Here is a 16,250-nt window from a genome sequence, read left to right on the forward strand (position 1 = left end):
CCAGCACAGGTCTGTCTTTTTTTTTTTTTTTTTGCTGAGGAAGACTGGCCCTGGGCTAGCATCCATGCCCATCTACCTCTACTTTATATGGGATGCTGCCACAGCATGGCTTGACAAGCGGTGTCCGTGTGTACCCGGGATCCGAACCGGCAAATCCCGGGCCACCGCAGCATAGCGCATGCACTTAACCTCTCGCGCCACTGGGCCGGCCCCGGCACAGGCCTGTTTTTGTAAAGAAAGTTTTACATTGTCAATAAAGTTTCACACTCACTTGTTTAGATTTTGTCTTTGGCTGCTTTTGCGCTACAAATACAGCATTGACTAGATGCAACAGAGACCATACGGCCCACAAAGCCTAAGATATTTACTATTTGGCACTTTGCAGAGAAAGTTGGCTGACACCTTGCATAGAAGACCAGAGCAGTGGCTCTGAAGCTGGAATGCCTATGTTGGATTCTGAATCTCCTACTTCATGGCTATGGGGCCTTGGGCAAGTTAACTAGCCTCAATCTTCTCTCTATAAAATGGAGATAATAACTGTATCCCTACTCCATACTATTAAATTAGTAAATGAGTAATTGAGTAATTATGTAATTTACTGGGGCTGGCCCCGTGGCTTAGCGGTTAAGTGCACGCGCTCTGCTACTGGCGGCCCGGGTTTGGATCCCGGGCGCGCACTGACGCACCGCTTCTCCGGCCATGCTGAGGCGGCGTCCCACATACAGCAACTAGAAGGATGTGCAGCTATGACATACAACTATCTACTGGGGCTTTGGGGAGAAAAAGGGGAAAAAAAGGAGGAGGATTGGCAATAGATGTTAGCTCAGGGCTGATCTTCCTCACAAAAATAAAATTATGTAATTTACTCATTTAATTAGTAAATGAGTAATTCATGTTAAGCACTTAGCACAGTACCTAGCACATGGTGAGTGCTCAGTGTTGGCTGGTACTATCATCCAGGGAATGACAGCTCTGGTTGTGTTGACAGATGTTCAGGGGATAGAGTAGCATTGTTCAAGGCACAGGCCCCAGAGTGGGACAGACTGGATTCATATCCGAGCTCTGTCGCTTACCACCTGAATGATTTGTGGAAGATTAATTAATCTCGCTGAACTTCAGCTTCCTCATGCATGAAATAAGAAAAAAAGGATAGAGTTGTTGTGAGGAATAAATGATAAAATGCGTGTGAAGTGCCTAGAACAGAATTTGACACATAGAAAACACTCAATAGGTGACATAACTATAATAATAAATAAAAAGAATAATAGTATTTTTCCCAAGTAGAGCCACCGCCCAGAACAGATAGGTAGCAGGAAGTCTCTACTATGCCGACATCATGAGAGGTAAGAGGCTCTACCTGTGGCTTGTGACACCCTTGACCCCAGGTTTTGCGTATCCCAAGCACATGTAAATTAGATAGACTTTAAAGTGGAGTCAGTCACACAGCTGTCTGTTTGGAGGCTTTTCTCTAGGCCAATAGGATCTCAAGACCAGGTACCTTTTAGTGCTAATAGGTTATGATTCTACGACTGTTCTTGGGTTAAGTGATAGGTCAAGGAGGACAGCATACGTATGTGTCATTCTATGAAATATCTCTGAAAGATCCTCTTTCCATAATATTACATGGGTACATAGTGATGCTAGGCAGTTTGCTCTGCAGGGTGAAATGCCCTTGTTTTTAATCTATTCAACATCCTAAGGGTTGAGTTATGTAATGGGATATAGCCTTCTTGCCTAGGGAGCACTGGCTAAGGAGACTGGGTGCTGTGGGTGGAATAGTTTAAGGTTGGCTGGGCTTTGGATTCCAGCCTAAGAGCCAGCTCTCATCCTCTGTTGGTCTAAGATAATAGGGATTGACTGAGTTCAGTGGACTGAAGCACGGTTGGGGGCAGGGGGTATTATATATCCCCCAAGCTCATGGTTGCTAGGTGGTCAATCTAGTTTAGAAGACTGTGAAACAAGCAACGTCACCAGCGTTTATGTTTGTTCTCTGCCCAGCTCTGTATAGGGTGCTGAACATTGTACATACCAAGAAAAATGGTAGAGTTAGAGGGTCTCTACCTTCAAGGCAACTTACACTTCAATTGCGGATGAAAGGATATAAATGCATAAAATGTCACTTGATGATATAAAAGAAAAATAATGAGTCCATCCAATGCAAGAAAAACTGTGGAAGCAATGTGAGGTCAATTGTCAAGAAAAGTATCAATTGATTAATATAGTAGATGATTTACATTTGTTCATACATTCACTCATGTACCAAAAATATTGTATAGTCATTGTGCAATGCCCTCTAGGGACTGTAAAGAATAGCATAAGGTTTACAAGGACAGAGGTATCATCTTGGTTATTCATAGTCTATTCCACAGTGTCTAACCAATAGGAGACAGGCAACAATGACTGAATTTGATATAGCTCCCTACCTAACCTCAGTGTTTAGATGTTAGTGTGACATTTATGGAGCTCCTAACATGGTCATGGACTTTCACTTATTTTATAAACTACTAGCAAATAGAAATTTAGTAGACATCTGTTGGTTTGCTATGCCCAGCATCCATCCTCTCGCTGTTCACAGCACCTTCATTTTCCCTTGGCTACCATCTTAGTAAGATCATTATCTAACCTTAGTAAGATAGTTAGTTGCTCTGCCTTCCCTTGACCAAGGGATGACCCGTGTCCTGAGCAAGGCCAGTCTGGAGCTGTATGGAGCAGGTATTACAAATAGCTGCAGCAGTGGTGACCCTGAAGAGACTGTCCATGAAATCCTGACACCTAGATTCCCAGAGCCGCTGCAATTTCTATCTTCTCTAAGGTCCAGTTTTTTATCTGGGCTTCCCTCATATCCTTCCAACAAACCTCTTTTTGTCCCAAGTTAGCCTGCATTGATTTCTGTTCTTGCAATCAAAGAATTCAAACTAATAAAGCACGAATGCTAGATAAAAATTGATGAGGCACAAATTTCTACGGACATTTAAAAGACTACAGCTAGGCATGGGGAGGGATAAGAGCTTCATGGAGGCGGTGGCATTTGAGCTGAACTTTTTAAAAATGGAAAGGATTTGGAGAGGAAAAAGGCAGGAGGAAGGAGGGCTGTACAGGCTGGAGCAAGAGCAGGAATGAAGGCCCAGAACCTACAGGAAAGCCCAGAAACATCTGAGGAACAGCGGCATCCACACTGGAACCCAGTGAACTCAGTCATTATCCCATGTTTGTAGTCCCATTACACGTAAGTTGGAAGACGTTTCCCTTCTCACTTTCCAACTCAATGAGTCAGCAACCTTCCCCTCCACTGTGTCTCTCCTCCATTCACTTGATCCATAGGATGTTAGAGCTGAACGTTCTGGTAAGATCGTTAGTACTGACCTTCTCAGATCAAGGTGATGTTCTAGAGCTCTACAGGTACCCAAGCCACACATGAAGTACCACGTGCCTTAGAGGAGCATTAAGTTTACTCAGAGAGTTATATGATGTTTTCCTTCACCTTCATGGCTACTGCTTTCCTCCTTTCTCCTGTACTACATCCACACTGGCCTTCTTTCTGTTTCTCAAGCTCACCGATCTTTTTCCTAAACCTTCTTAAGAACCTGTGTACTTTCTGTTCCTTCTGCCTGGAACAGTTTCCTTGGCCTTTGCATGGCCAGCTGTTTCTTGTGGTTCATGTCTCAGCTCAAATGTTAGTGGCACAGAGAGGGTCTCCTTGACCATCATATCTAAAGTAGCCCTGCCAGTCGCTCTCACATCATCCCGTGTTATTTTCTTTTAATACTTTCATTATGCAAAATGATCTTGTTGGTTTGCATAACATCTCACCCCCTTCTCAAGAACCTAAGCTCCACAATAATAAGGACATGTCTTCTTATGCAGTGTTGTACCCCCTGACACCACCTTGCTGCCTAATGGATACGACATGCTTGGTAGACATTTGTTGGATGGGTGAGTGAGACAGATAGAAGAAAGATGGAGAGAAGAAAGAGAACATTCCCATCTGTAGAACTACACATCCCCAATGATTATAAAAATTTTATATATGGGTGTGCATATATATATACATACATACATACATATATATATATGGGAAGTATTTCACGCACACACAAAAAAGTTTGAGAAACACCGATTTAGTGTAAACTCCATTCTCCAGAAGGGCAAAATGCAGCCCTGAGAGGAGAAGGGGCTTGTTCATGGTCCCAGATTTTCTTCTTTGCATTTACTTTTCCAGAACCATGTCAGGCACCTGAAGAGTTTTGCAGCAGAACCTGTGATTTGTCAATCTGTTTGTCCTTCTCCCTGCCCCTGGTTTTATATGTCAGCCTACAAGGTGAGTCTAATTCCAGGACCAATGAACCCAACCTTCATCTAATTCTTAGCCTTATATACAATGTCACATCTCATTGGCTTTCAGTGGTAATTAATCTCGTGTTTTATAATAAATATGCAAATCTGAGCAGGGAACGATGGCTCCTCTTCCGCATCTTCCTTTACTGCCATGTGCCAACTGGGCTCTAGGGCAGGGTGAAGAGAGGTCTGGGAACCTGAGATGAATCCAAAGCCAAAGTGAAATGCAACGTTGACGGGTGACGCAGTGGCTGAACTTCTCCAGTCCCAGCAAGGTCCTTGGTAATCTGGTCCCCACCCACCTCCAACTCTGTGCCCATCCCCTGCCTCAGTCATATTGGCTTTTCTGGAGTTTCTCTAAGGTCCCCTCCTGTCTCTCACTTCATTGCCTTTGTATAAACTGGTCCCACTACCTGGATATCGACACCAGGTGCTCAGCACCGTGCCTGGCCTGTAGTAAGTGCTCAGTAAACACCGGCTAAAATAGTAGTTATGCTCATTTATTCTACGGTTAATCCCCTCATCACTTTCTCAAATTATCCTCTCTTTCCCTTGACGTAAAACTTACTGTACTCTGTGTAAGCTCTGTAAAGGCGGAAAACACGTCTGCCTTGTGTCATCGCTGTATCCTGATTTTCTAGCAATATTAGTTTCTGATGCTCAATAAATATTTGTTGAATTTAATAAATGAATGATAAACGTTTTATCTAGTAAATGACAGGGAAGCCCTGGACATGTCTCAGAATCCTAAATAACCATGGTGTTGTTTAGAGGGGATGGGGACAATTTATATCTATTTTGGTAATTCACTGCATGTCAGTATTAGATTTGGATGCAAGAGAGTATAAGGGGATGGAGGGGCACTCTTATTGTCCTCTGAGTGACAGAAATAAAGCACATTTGATGTCAAGGTTAGAGTCAGATCAAGAATGTTGTTCCTATCAATAAGGACAGAATTATTCGGGGAGAAGGAAGGTGTCTAAAATTCCCCCCACCCACCCACACACTTTCCATCTTCTTCCTGCAAAATGAAGCTGTCCTGTCACCTCGTTATCCACTATTTACAACGAGGCTGCCACATTTCCAGGGACTGAAGCCAGGAGCCAAGGAGAAATGTTGGTGTGAGAGGCCTTAAGTGAAGTGACAATAAAAAGAGTTGCTAATACCAGGAGTTCCCTTCCTGGGAGACAGCTGTCAGGGCTGGGAGATTTATTGATACTAAGTGGATGGTGCCTTCACCAGGAGTGATTATCAAAGAGGTTTGAGTGAACTGCGGATAGCATTGGACAGCCGCCTCTCGCAGCGTGTGGGTTTTCCTGCCCTCACAGCTCCCACCCTCCTGACTCCCCGAGAGGGAGTTCCTAGCCTCGTTTTTCACTCGCTCTGATTGTTGGACACATTCTGCTACAGAATCTCTTGGAGGCAGGGGCCTCGGAATCTGACACTTTGGCAGGGCTCCCTGCATGAGCAATGTCTTTTCTCTCTCTGCCAGGTCTTTGCTGGCGCTGTTCCTTCTCCCTGGAATGGTCTTTATGCACACGCAACTGCACCATACCCCGCTCCTGGCTGATCCCTGCTTATCTTTCAGTGTTGAAGCTGGCACTTCCTCTTGAAAGCCTCCTCTGAGGATCCCAAAGGCTGGGGTTAGGTGTCCCTGCCTGAATCCTGAACTCATCCCGGCCATAGCACTTATACTGAAGTATAAGTCTTGACAAGGACTGTCAAGGTGACAGTCCTTGAGGTCGGGGCTTGCCTAGTTACCATTGCATCTCCACTGCCTAACACAATGTCTCACGAATGGTGGGATAGGGTGGTGAATGGATGGGTGGACGTGCTGATGGATGGACCAGTACAAGAACAGATGTGTATATCTGCTCTTCATGATTCCCAGGGACGACAGGGGGATGCATTGAGCACACCACCCAGTTTTGTCTTGTTTAATGTCAATAGACTCTGATGCAGTAAGGCCTCTTTATCTGGCATCAGGGAAAGGTAGTGTGCTACATGAGAGGATTTCCTAGAAACTGAAGCTGACCCACGTACCGAGACTGTTTCTTTCCAACATTGTGGGGGCAGTGGCGGTGTGGGGGGAGTGGCACATCACAGAGGTCAAGTGCTCAAGCCGTGTGGTCGGATTGGTGGAGTTCAGATCTCGGCTTTGCCTTGTGCTGATCCTGGACCTCCTTTCCCAATTTGTAACCTACCCATAGCATGAAAGGAGTTAATGCAAGGAAATGTTCTTGGCATGGTGTCTGGTACTTCATAAGCACTCAAATGTCAGCTCTTAATTATTACTCTCAGAGGCAGTATATGCACCACTGCTTTCCTAAATGGAAGATACCGCACATAGTCCAGCCTACTCTGATTCAGTGTCAGCGTGAGCATCTCTGATGAGACCAGTGCACAGCAGAGCTCTGATCCTGCTTCCGAATGTTCCCATTGCTTCCCTCCTGCTTGCCCTACCTGACGATACCGTCTCCAACTCTAGCCCCCTTTCTGACTTGCCTCCTCTCACCTACTCTCTACTAGGTAACTAACTCACACAGCAGGTTAATATTGTATCCTAAATAAAACTCAAGACTCCAAATGCAGCTAGATTTAGTGCTAGGATCCTGTTACAATCAGATCCAAGAACTCAGATCTTTTATCTGATTTCTAGGTTTAAAAAAGTACACTGGAGGTTGCTAAAAGCTTGACCAGCAAATAACTAAAGTGCTGCCAATTAGTAACCATTTTTCAATTAATTACACTTGAATGTAGAATACTGGAGCCTGAAGAGACGTTAGATATTATGGAATCAAAACCATCATTTTACAGATGAGAAAACTGAGGCCCAGGGAGAAGATGGGATTTGCTCAAGGTCACATAAGCGCTGTGTTGTGATAAGACGGAAAAGAGCATCCTCCAGGTTGTCTGGTGTCTAGTCCAGTACTTCCTCTACAAGAACACATTTTCTCTTCTGATTGAATATTTGTTGTGAACAGATTTAAAGAAATGCCCTGCAACTAATTATATTTCTCAACCTTTAACCAAGGACTGCATTCTCCCACAGGCCTTGGGCCTACAGAGTCTCTTTCTCCTTCTCTGTCTCCCCTCCCTCTCTCTCTTCTCTCTCCTCGCTCTCTCTCTCTTTCTGTTGCTGCTCAGGCTTAGCTGAAATGAGGAGTCAGCTTAAAGTCATATGCTGAGTGACTCTGGGCGCCAGGATCCACTCCAGGCCAGGCACCTCCCAGCCATGCTCCTTTAGGGAGCGGTGGGTAAATTGTACCCTCTTATCCATAGAGGATAAAACACTCAGTTTAAGAGAAGAGAGTTAGCAACCGGGAAAATTGGGGCGATAACTTGAGGGGGGAAAAGAATCCCGGCCTCTTGCGTGTCCAAGTGTTTGATCATGTCCACCTATTCCCATTTCTTGCACCTCTGTCTCATCCTTTCCTCCCCTACTTCTAAAGTTCTAGCAAGAAACGCCAGCCATGAGGGCCCCAGAGGCCCAACTATAGGTGTGAAACCAAGTAGATGACACAAGAGAATAGATCTGGAACGTAAGATTTATATCCCACAGGGTAATATTTCGTTGCAGCAAGGGGAGAAGAGATCCTAAAAATACCGTAGAGAGCATATTATAATATTTTAACAGAGTTTGTGTGTTCCTCATATACACTTCACCTAGTAAGATGGATTGTGCTTTTTGACAAATTTACATTTAACATGGGGAGAATAATATACAATGTATGCTTCCTGGTGGAGAAATCTATATTTATGGAAATCTTGATTCTGGCAATTACAATAGACATTTAAAGACAGTGCCTATTGTCTCAGCAAACAGATAGAGTGTCCTCATTAGAGTGAAAGAGAAAACAGCATGAGCGGTGAAGGATAAATAGCTACTTCAGAAGACACCTACCCAGAACAGGGAGCAGGTCCAGGGTGACCCAACAGTCATCTCTGTTTGGGTCCAGCTCCTCCTCATCCCCTACTGTGGGTCATCTGACCCTCTCATCAAGCACTCATTCATTCATTCATTCATTCAACAAGTATTTATTAATCACCTACCATGTCCCGGGCACTACGCTTGCTTTGGGGCACAAATGACACTCCTGTTTTCAGGGAATTAACATTGACCTGAGCAGCCTCAGATATATACAAGTAAAAAAATAAAATGATTTCAAATGATAATAATTAAAGTATGAGAACTATGACAGAAATATGAGAAATATTGTGAAAGAGACTTTTAGGGGATAAGGGAGGGTAGAGTCACTATTTAGAAGAGGTGATGGAGGAAGGCCTGTTCAAGGAGCTGAGATTTGAGCTGAGATATAACTGCTGAAAAGGAGTGATTCCTGCAAAGAGGTAAGGGGAGAGCATTGCAGGCAGAGGAAGGAAACAGCTGGTACAGAATCTTCCAGGCAGGATGAGATTGCAGCCCTGAGGAACAAAATAGAGGCCAACGTGGCTCGAGCAGGGAGCAAGAAGAATGGTGTAGAGTAGGAGGGATCACAGGGCCAGTTTATTCAGGCTCTGAGTCATGGTCAGATGTTTGGGGGTTTTTCCCGTGTGCAATGGGAAACCTCAAATCTCTTGTGAAGTTTTGCACAAGGAAGAGAAATAATGTGTTTTGTTTGTTTTGTTTTGTTTTTATTTTTTAATTAAAAAGATCCCTCTGTCTTCCGGGTGGAAAATAGATTTCACTGCTGAAAACCAAACACCATAAAGCTCGAGTCCATGAGGACCACCTTCAGATACCAAGAGCGGGGTGGAGTGGGTCAAGAGCAGGGATTCCATGAGGTTCTGATATCAAAGAGTGATCAGTCAGTGACTGGGCACCTTGAGAGGTAGTGAGTGCCCAGTAACTACAAGTATGCAAGCAGATGTTAATGAGCACCTGCCCGGTTTCCTGTAGATGGTATGCTGGTTTCAGTGGGAGTTGGACGGATGACTTCTGTGGTTCAGGTGCAATCTTTAAGAGACCATGATCTTTCAAGCCCATTATCTCTAGGGACTGACTGAGAACTGAGACTCACAATAGACAACTGGGTACCAGGGGTTAACTGCATTCTTAGTGAAGCACGACCCGAAGGTCTTCAATAACAAGTTAAAGGTATTCACCAATAAAGGGTCCTGGGGGCAAATAGATTTGACAAAATCTGGGTTAAATCTGAACAGGATTCCTCACAATCTTTTATATGGTTCATGTGCGGTATGAACCTTCAAGATGAAGAAAAGGTATGCACCATTTCCCAAATTTATTTGACCAAAGAAGCCTTTTCTTTTTTAAGGAGCGTCTTGTGGGACTAACGTTACATGGAACACATTTGGGCAATGCTTATGTAGCATAATTTGAGATCCCATGTACAAGGCAATGTGGGGTCTTGGAAGCAGGTGATGTGGTAAAAAGAGAAGAGGGGGGCCAGCCCGGTGGCGTAGTGGTTAAGTTTGCATGCTCCACTTCAGTGGCCCGGGGTTCGTGGGTTCAGATCCCGGGTGTGGACCTATGCACTGCTTATCAAGCCATGCTCTGGCAAGTGTCCCACATATAAAGTAGAGGAAGATGGGCATGGATGTTAGCCCAGGGCCAATCTTCCTCAGCAAAAAAGAGGAGGATTGGCATCAGATGTTAGCTCAGGGCTGGTCTTCCTCATCAAAAAAAAAAAAAAGAGAGAGAGAAGAGGCTATAAGAGCATTAGCTTTTCATCTGAAAAAAAAAAATGATAATACCAAAGTCACAGGGTTGTATGAGAACTAAATAGCCTAATACATATGAAAGGACTGCAAAGCACTCTAAAACACCGTTACTGCGATGAGGATGACTTGTCTGCCTTACCATCCATATCAGGAGGGTAATTTCAGACGTTGGGGATGGTATTGGGGCTGATCACATGACTGGGGCAAAGACGATGAGCCCTCATCCTGTGTTATATATTGAGATAAAGTTTAGTAGCTGACTGACCTGGAGTTATGTCCCATGACCTTGGTCTTTTTAGCATTATATTCTAACCAGCAGTGTAACCAATCCCAAACCAGGGTTGCACCTCCACTGGGATCTTACAAAATGGCTCCTGTGGGGTTGTTCACACAGCTAAGCTATTACTATGGCCGATACACTGGGGAGCCTGAAAATTCAGCCGGCAGAATGTACAAACACAAAATGAACGTCAGCAGAGAAATGTGCACTGAAAGCTAAGGGCTAGGCTGGGAAAACCAACACTTGTTTTCTTAAACTTGTATCAGCAGCAAGCTTGCCAATCTCCTTCTACTTATAGCATCTTTTTATGCTTTGCCTTGAAGTGATGGGCAGTGTCATGGAAAGATCACTGGATCTGGGTTCAGATATCTGCCCAACTCAGACACGTCCTAGCTGCACTACCTTGGACATGTTTATTAACTTCCTGAGACTTGGTTTTTCTCCTTAAAAAGATGATTCGGTCATCTCTTTCCTACCTGATCAGGGTAGTTGCAGAGATGAGATGAGATAACATATGAAAATACTTTGTGTACATTTATAATTAATAACCATGACAACATCTGGCATGGAATAGGCACCTAATAAACATTGGATTAGACAGATGGATGGGTGGGGTGGACAGATGAATGAGCGAGTGGGATGCATAGATGGGTAGGATGGATGAACAGTTGGATGGACTAGTGGATGAATTCGTTTTGGAGCCATCTGACAGCTTGTTTAGAGCATCTTCTATCCACTAATCCTTCTCTCCTCTTCCAGTCTGTTCCCAGTTCTCCAAAGGAGTCTATGCCATCTTTGGGTTTTATGAACGGAGGACTGTCAACATGCTAACCTCCTTCTGCGGGGCCCTCCACGTCTGCTTCATTACACCGAGCTTCCCTGTTGACACATCCAACCAGTTTGTCCTTCAACTGCGCCCTGAGCTCCAGGATGCCCTCATTAGCATCATCGACCATTACAAGTGGCAGAAATTTGTCTACATTTATGATGCCGACCGGGGTAAGCCAGTGGTTAGGGGAGGGAGGCTGTTGAGGGATGGAGAGAAAATTACCAGCAGGAAGGAGAATGATGCCTCCCTGCCTCCTGAAGAGCATGGGGGAATGATCCAAAAATGCTTTATTTCTATGGACCAATTTCTCAGTGGCTAATCTCTAACTCACAGTGTGGAAACACATCCTTTGAGAGAGTAATCCTCTTAACGCACCATGTCACTCTACCAGCTCACCAAGCTTCCATGGCTCCTGAATCCAGACTCAAAGCCCAAGGACCTCAGCTGAATGGCTCATGGCTCAAGGCATGGTTGTTAGGAGTGTAGACTCTGGAGTCAGACAGACCTGGATCTGAATTCTACGTTCTCTCTACTCCAGCTCTTTGACTTCCGGCAAGCTCTCTATGCCTCAGTTGGACCATTTATGTAATGGGGATAAAATTCTCTATGCCTTCATTTCTTCATCTCTATAATAAAGATAAAACAAGTCTCCACCTCATAAAGTTGTTGTGAGGATTGAATGAGATTATGGCTAGAAAGTGCTTGTCAGTACTTACAACATAATAACTGCTCAACGTCCTCTATATAGGTTAACTGCTGTCATCATCATCATCAACCTCCCTGGCCTTTCTAATTCTGCCTCCACCTAAATTTTGAATCTTACATCACATTTTTCAAATGTTTCCTATACTTTTTTCTTCTCTGCATCTTCACTCATACTGTTCCTGCTTTCTGGATTGCACTTCCCTTCTCAAGTCTATGCATGCAAATCCTTCTTCTTGTTTGCAGCCTGCTCAAATACCACTTTCTTTGTTCCCTGATCCTTAAATGGGAGCTCTCCTCTTTTTTCTAACTCCTGTGGTTGTTGCATTGTACTGCTCTACGGTCCCGTTGTATACTAAATAGTCCTATATGAATTTAGACATTATTGGTATAAATACATAAATGGATCATGCAAGGTCTGGAAACTGAGGCAGAGAAGTTTTGCCCTAAGCGAAAGGGAGGTTTTACAGGAGGTTGCCTGTAGGAAGGCTTAGAAGACTTGTGAGTAGGAGACTGGCTTGTGAATGGTTTTTCAGGAAGAGTTAGGCAGGCGTCATTCAATGAGAAGGAGCCAGCAGGAAGGAGCAGAAGCACTCTGTTTTCTTCGATTTTCCCTTCCCTCTCCTTATTTTGATGATTTCCCTTCTCAGACAGCAGCCATTGTGAGAATTACCTGCAGGAGGGCTATCTCAGGACAGCTTTGCAGCATGATGAAGCTTGAGGCCAGGAAGTGGCACAGCCAGAAAAATGTAACTTTGATTACACGGGATTACCTCTGGGGCCCCCAGAAGTGCCCACACTCTTTAAAAGTGTTCCTCCTACCTCAGAACTCCGAGCTCAGAGTTCTGCTGTTTGCTAGCTGTGTGACCTTGGGCCAATGGCTAAATCTCTCTGAGCCTCAATTTCCACATTTGTGAAACAAGGCTAATAATGGTATCTACCTCACAGGATTAAGCGAATTGAAGACAGGAAAGCGAGTAGAACAGTGCCAGACACATAGTAAACTTTAAGTAAATGTGAGGCTTAAGCACACCAAACAACCTGTACTGAAGAAGAAACAAAGATAGGAAGGCGTAACAGAATCAATCTATAGAGGATTCTTGAGACTGGGCACCACACTGGCCTCTGTGGGAAGGATTAGCAGTGTTACCGGGAGACAGAAATAATATATGTCCCAAAGATTATTAATAATGCAAGAGTGAAATAACCATCTGGGGTAGGCAGAATAATGACCTCTACTGGCCCTCCTCCCCAAAGATGCCCATGGCCTATTTTCTGGAACCTGTGAGCATGTTATGTTAAATGGAAAGAGGGATTAAGGTTACAGATGGAATTAAGGTTGCTAATCAGCTGACCTTAAAATAGAGAGATTATCCTGGATTATTCATCTGGGCCCAATATAATCACAAGCGTCCTTAAATGTGGAAGTTGGAGGCAGAAGAGTCAGTGTCAGAATATGATATGAGAAAGACTTGACTAGTCACTGTTGGTTTTGAAGATGGAAGGGGCCATAAACCAAGAAATGCAGGCATCCTCTAGAAGCCGGAAAGGCAAGAAAATATTCTCCCCTAGAACCCCCAGAAAGCAACATAATCCTGCCGACACCTTGATTTTAGCCCAAGGATGTTCATTTCAAACATCGGACCTCTGGTAGTATCAGATGATAAATGCATGTTGTTTTTAGCCACTAAGTTTGTGGTAATTTGTTACAGCAACAGTAGGAAACTAAGGGAGCATCTATGTCCCAAAGATGAAACAAAGCAGCATTGAGTAGTAGGCTCCTCTATCATTTAGCTACAAATCAGAAGAAAATACCTTAGTCCACATTGATGAATGCCTAGTGTGTATATATGTATATGCCTAGCATCTATATTGAGCATTCGTGAGTTTGATTGGCAATTAGGTGCTGTTTAGATATCAGGTGGGCACATCTAATAAGAAGTTATTAAATGCCCAACAACAATAATTTAAAAACTCTTGCCGTGCATCAGACATTCTCACTTAGTCCTCATGATGACACTGTGAGGTGGGCATTATTAACATCACCATTTTACCATTGAAGAAACTAAAGTTTAGAAAGGCTAATTAGCCTGTACAAAGTCATTTAACCAGTGTATTGCAGCAACAGGATTTGAGTCTCAGATTATATTTTTAATTACTAACTCTACTGCCTATTATGTTCTTGGAAACAGAAACTCAAAAAGAGACACAGTGCCTGTCCTCAGCGAGCTCAGACTGGCAGTCAGAGAAACGTGGAGTTGAGCTTGGAGAAGGAGTGGGGCTGGGGGGAGCCAAGGGAGGTGGGTGTCCAGTGGAGATGGGGTGGTACCTGTGTATCCTGATTGCCACTTCTCTGTCCTACTCACCCGACCCCCAGGTTTATCCGTCCTGCAGAAAGTCCTGGACACAGCTGCCGAGAAGAATTGGCAGGTGACAGCAGTCAACATTTTGACAACCACAGAGGAAGGATATCGGATGCTCTTTCAGGACCTGGAGAAGAAAAAGGAGCGGCTAGTGGTGGTGGACTGTGAATCAGAACGCCTCAATGCTATCTTGGGCCAGGTAGTGAGTGCAGCAAAGGCTCAGGGTGGGTGTGGGAGACGGTTCAAGAGGGAGCTGGGAGACCTTTTGCCTGGATGTTACAAAGGGAGTTCTTGACTAAATGAAACCAGATGCCTTCCTTCTTACATTCTGTAACTTGTAAAATTTAATTCTGAAATTTTATGAAATAGTGCAAACAACGAGAGCCTTGACGGAAGGCTTCAAGTGGTTCTCAGATCAGTTGACCAAAAACTTACCTCCAAAGCTTCCCTTTATTGTTAAAAAGCAAATCACATTGCATTGTAGAGTTTATGGAACGCTATCACATTAGGCACACAGCCTGTAGAGCCAGACTCCTGGGTTCAGCTTTGGGTTCTGCTCTGAGTTCTGCCACTCACTGATCTAACATTTGGCATCTCATCCCTTTGGCCCACTGACCTGTTTTAAGAATCTCCAAGGAGGCAGCAGGCACCTCCCTTTCTACTGTTTCCTTAAACATACTCATGTGTCTGAGAAATCAATTGATTGTGTGTTCTAGGAAAGGACACTGTAACCACAACAGTTTTTAGCCAGACGTCTCTAAGCCATGGTTCCTCCAGTTCTCAGAACTGAAGCACGTGCCCACCACAGAAGTAGCAGACCTTTGTGGAGATCACTTGTTTCTTTAAATTACCTTTGTGTATTTTGATGAGCTAGCAAGGAAGTAGATTTTGCAGTCATTTTTGAATAGGGCTATATAATTAAAGATGATAGTTTTAGGTACTTGACAACATGACAAAGCTTGTTAATGGCCCTCAAGACCCCTGGGACCCCCGCAGGGAATCTCAGCACCAGCTCTGCCATCACTCAGAGGCCCCAGCAACTGAACAGGAGAGATTTTGCAAGTCAGGTAGTCTTTAAGGCATTAACTCTGCGTTCTACTTTACAAAGTGTGGATCTGGCCTCCCTCTCGGAAAGAGAAACCAACAAAAACTGTTTCCATGGAGATGGGAGTTCTCTGGGCTGGAGTCAGGGGATTTGAATTCCGGTCAAGTGAGGCATATGGGGTAATGGTTAAGAGCAGAGATCCTGGAGCCAGACTGGCTAGGATTGAAATGGCCAGCACCAGTGTTTACTAGCTCTGTGACCTTGGGCCAGGTTTTTCATCTTTCTACATCTCAGTTTCCTGATCTGTAAAATGGGCACAATAGTAATAATGGCTACCTTTAGAGGGCTTTCGTTAGGGTTAAAAGAATCTATACATGTAAAGCACTTAGAACAGAGCCTGCCCCACGGAAAGTGATATATGTAAGTATTTGCCTATTTTTGCTCTTCCTAGTGCCAACTAGTACTGGCTTCTTGAGTCTTTGGGCGTAAGTGTCCTCATCCGTAAAACAGGAATGAAGGCCTCTGTTCTACAAAACTGATAAAAAGATTAGATGAGATGTGAGGTGGAAAAAGTGCTGAATGATAATTAGACATTCTTAATAAACTGATGACTTGACCTTTATTGTTCTGTAGTAAAGACAACAGCCATTGCTACTATTTTCTCAGTGCTTGCCATTTACCAGACACGATGCCAAGCCCTTTCCATGCCTAATCCATTGCATCCTCACATCAACTCTATAAAACAGTTTCTATCAGTTCCTCCGTTTTATAAATGAATTAACAAGGGATTATACTTGCCCAGGGTGTCACAGCTAGCGTATAAGAAAGGCAGGAAGTCAAAGCCACCTTCGGGCAACAGGGTCCAACCTCTTATAAGCGCAGCTTTTCAGCTTCTGCTGTCTACAGCCACCTCCTCTTGTCAAAGGACAGACTTGTACTTTGTATGTAAGGGGCTTGTTTGTATGGGTATTTTAGATTGTAGTCTATTAACTTTTTAAATTGTTGGATTCTTCT

The 16,250-nt window shown here is 44.0% G+C and overlaps 1 pseudogene; it reads left to right on the plus strand.

Moving 5' to 3' along the window:
- LOC131411581 (adenosine deaminase-like protein) overlaps positions 1–15,752 on the plus strand; it is a 37,132-nt pseudogene extending 21,380 nt beyond the window's left edge.
- Positions 15,753–16,250: the final 498 nt, after the last annotated feature.

Source organism: Diceros bicornis, chromosome 1, assembly GCF_020826845.1.
Source record: "Diceros bicornis minor isolate mBicDic1 chromosome 1, mDicBic1.mat.cur, whole genome shotgun sequence".
NCBI classification, from domain to species: Eukaryota; Metazoa; Chordata; class Mammalia; order Perissodactyla; family Rhinocerotidae; genus Diceros; species Diceros bicornis.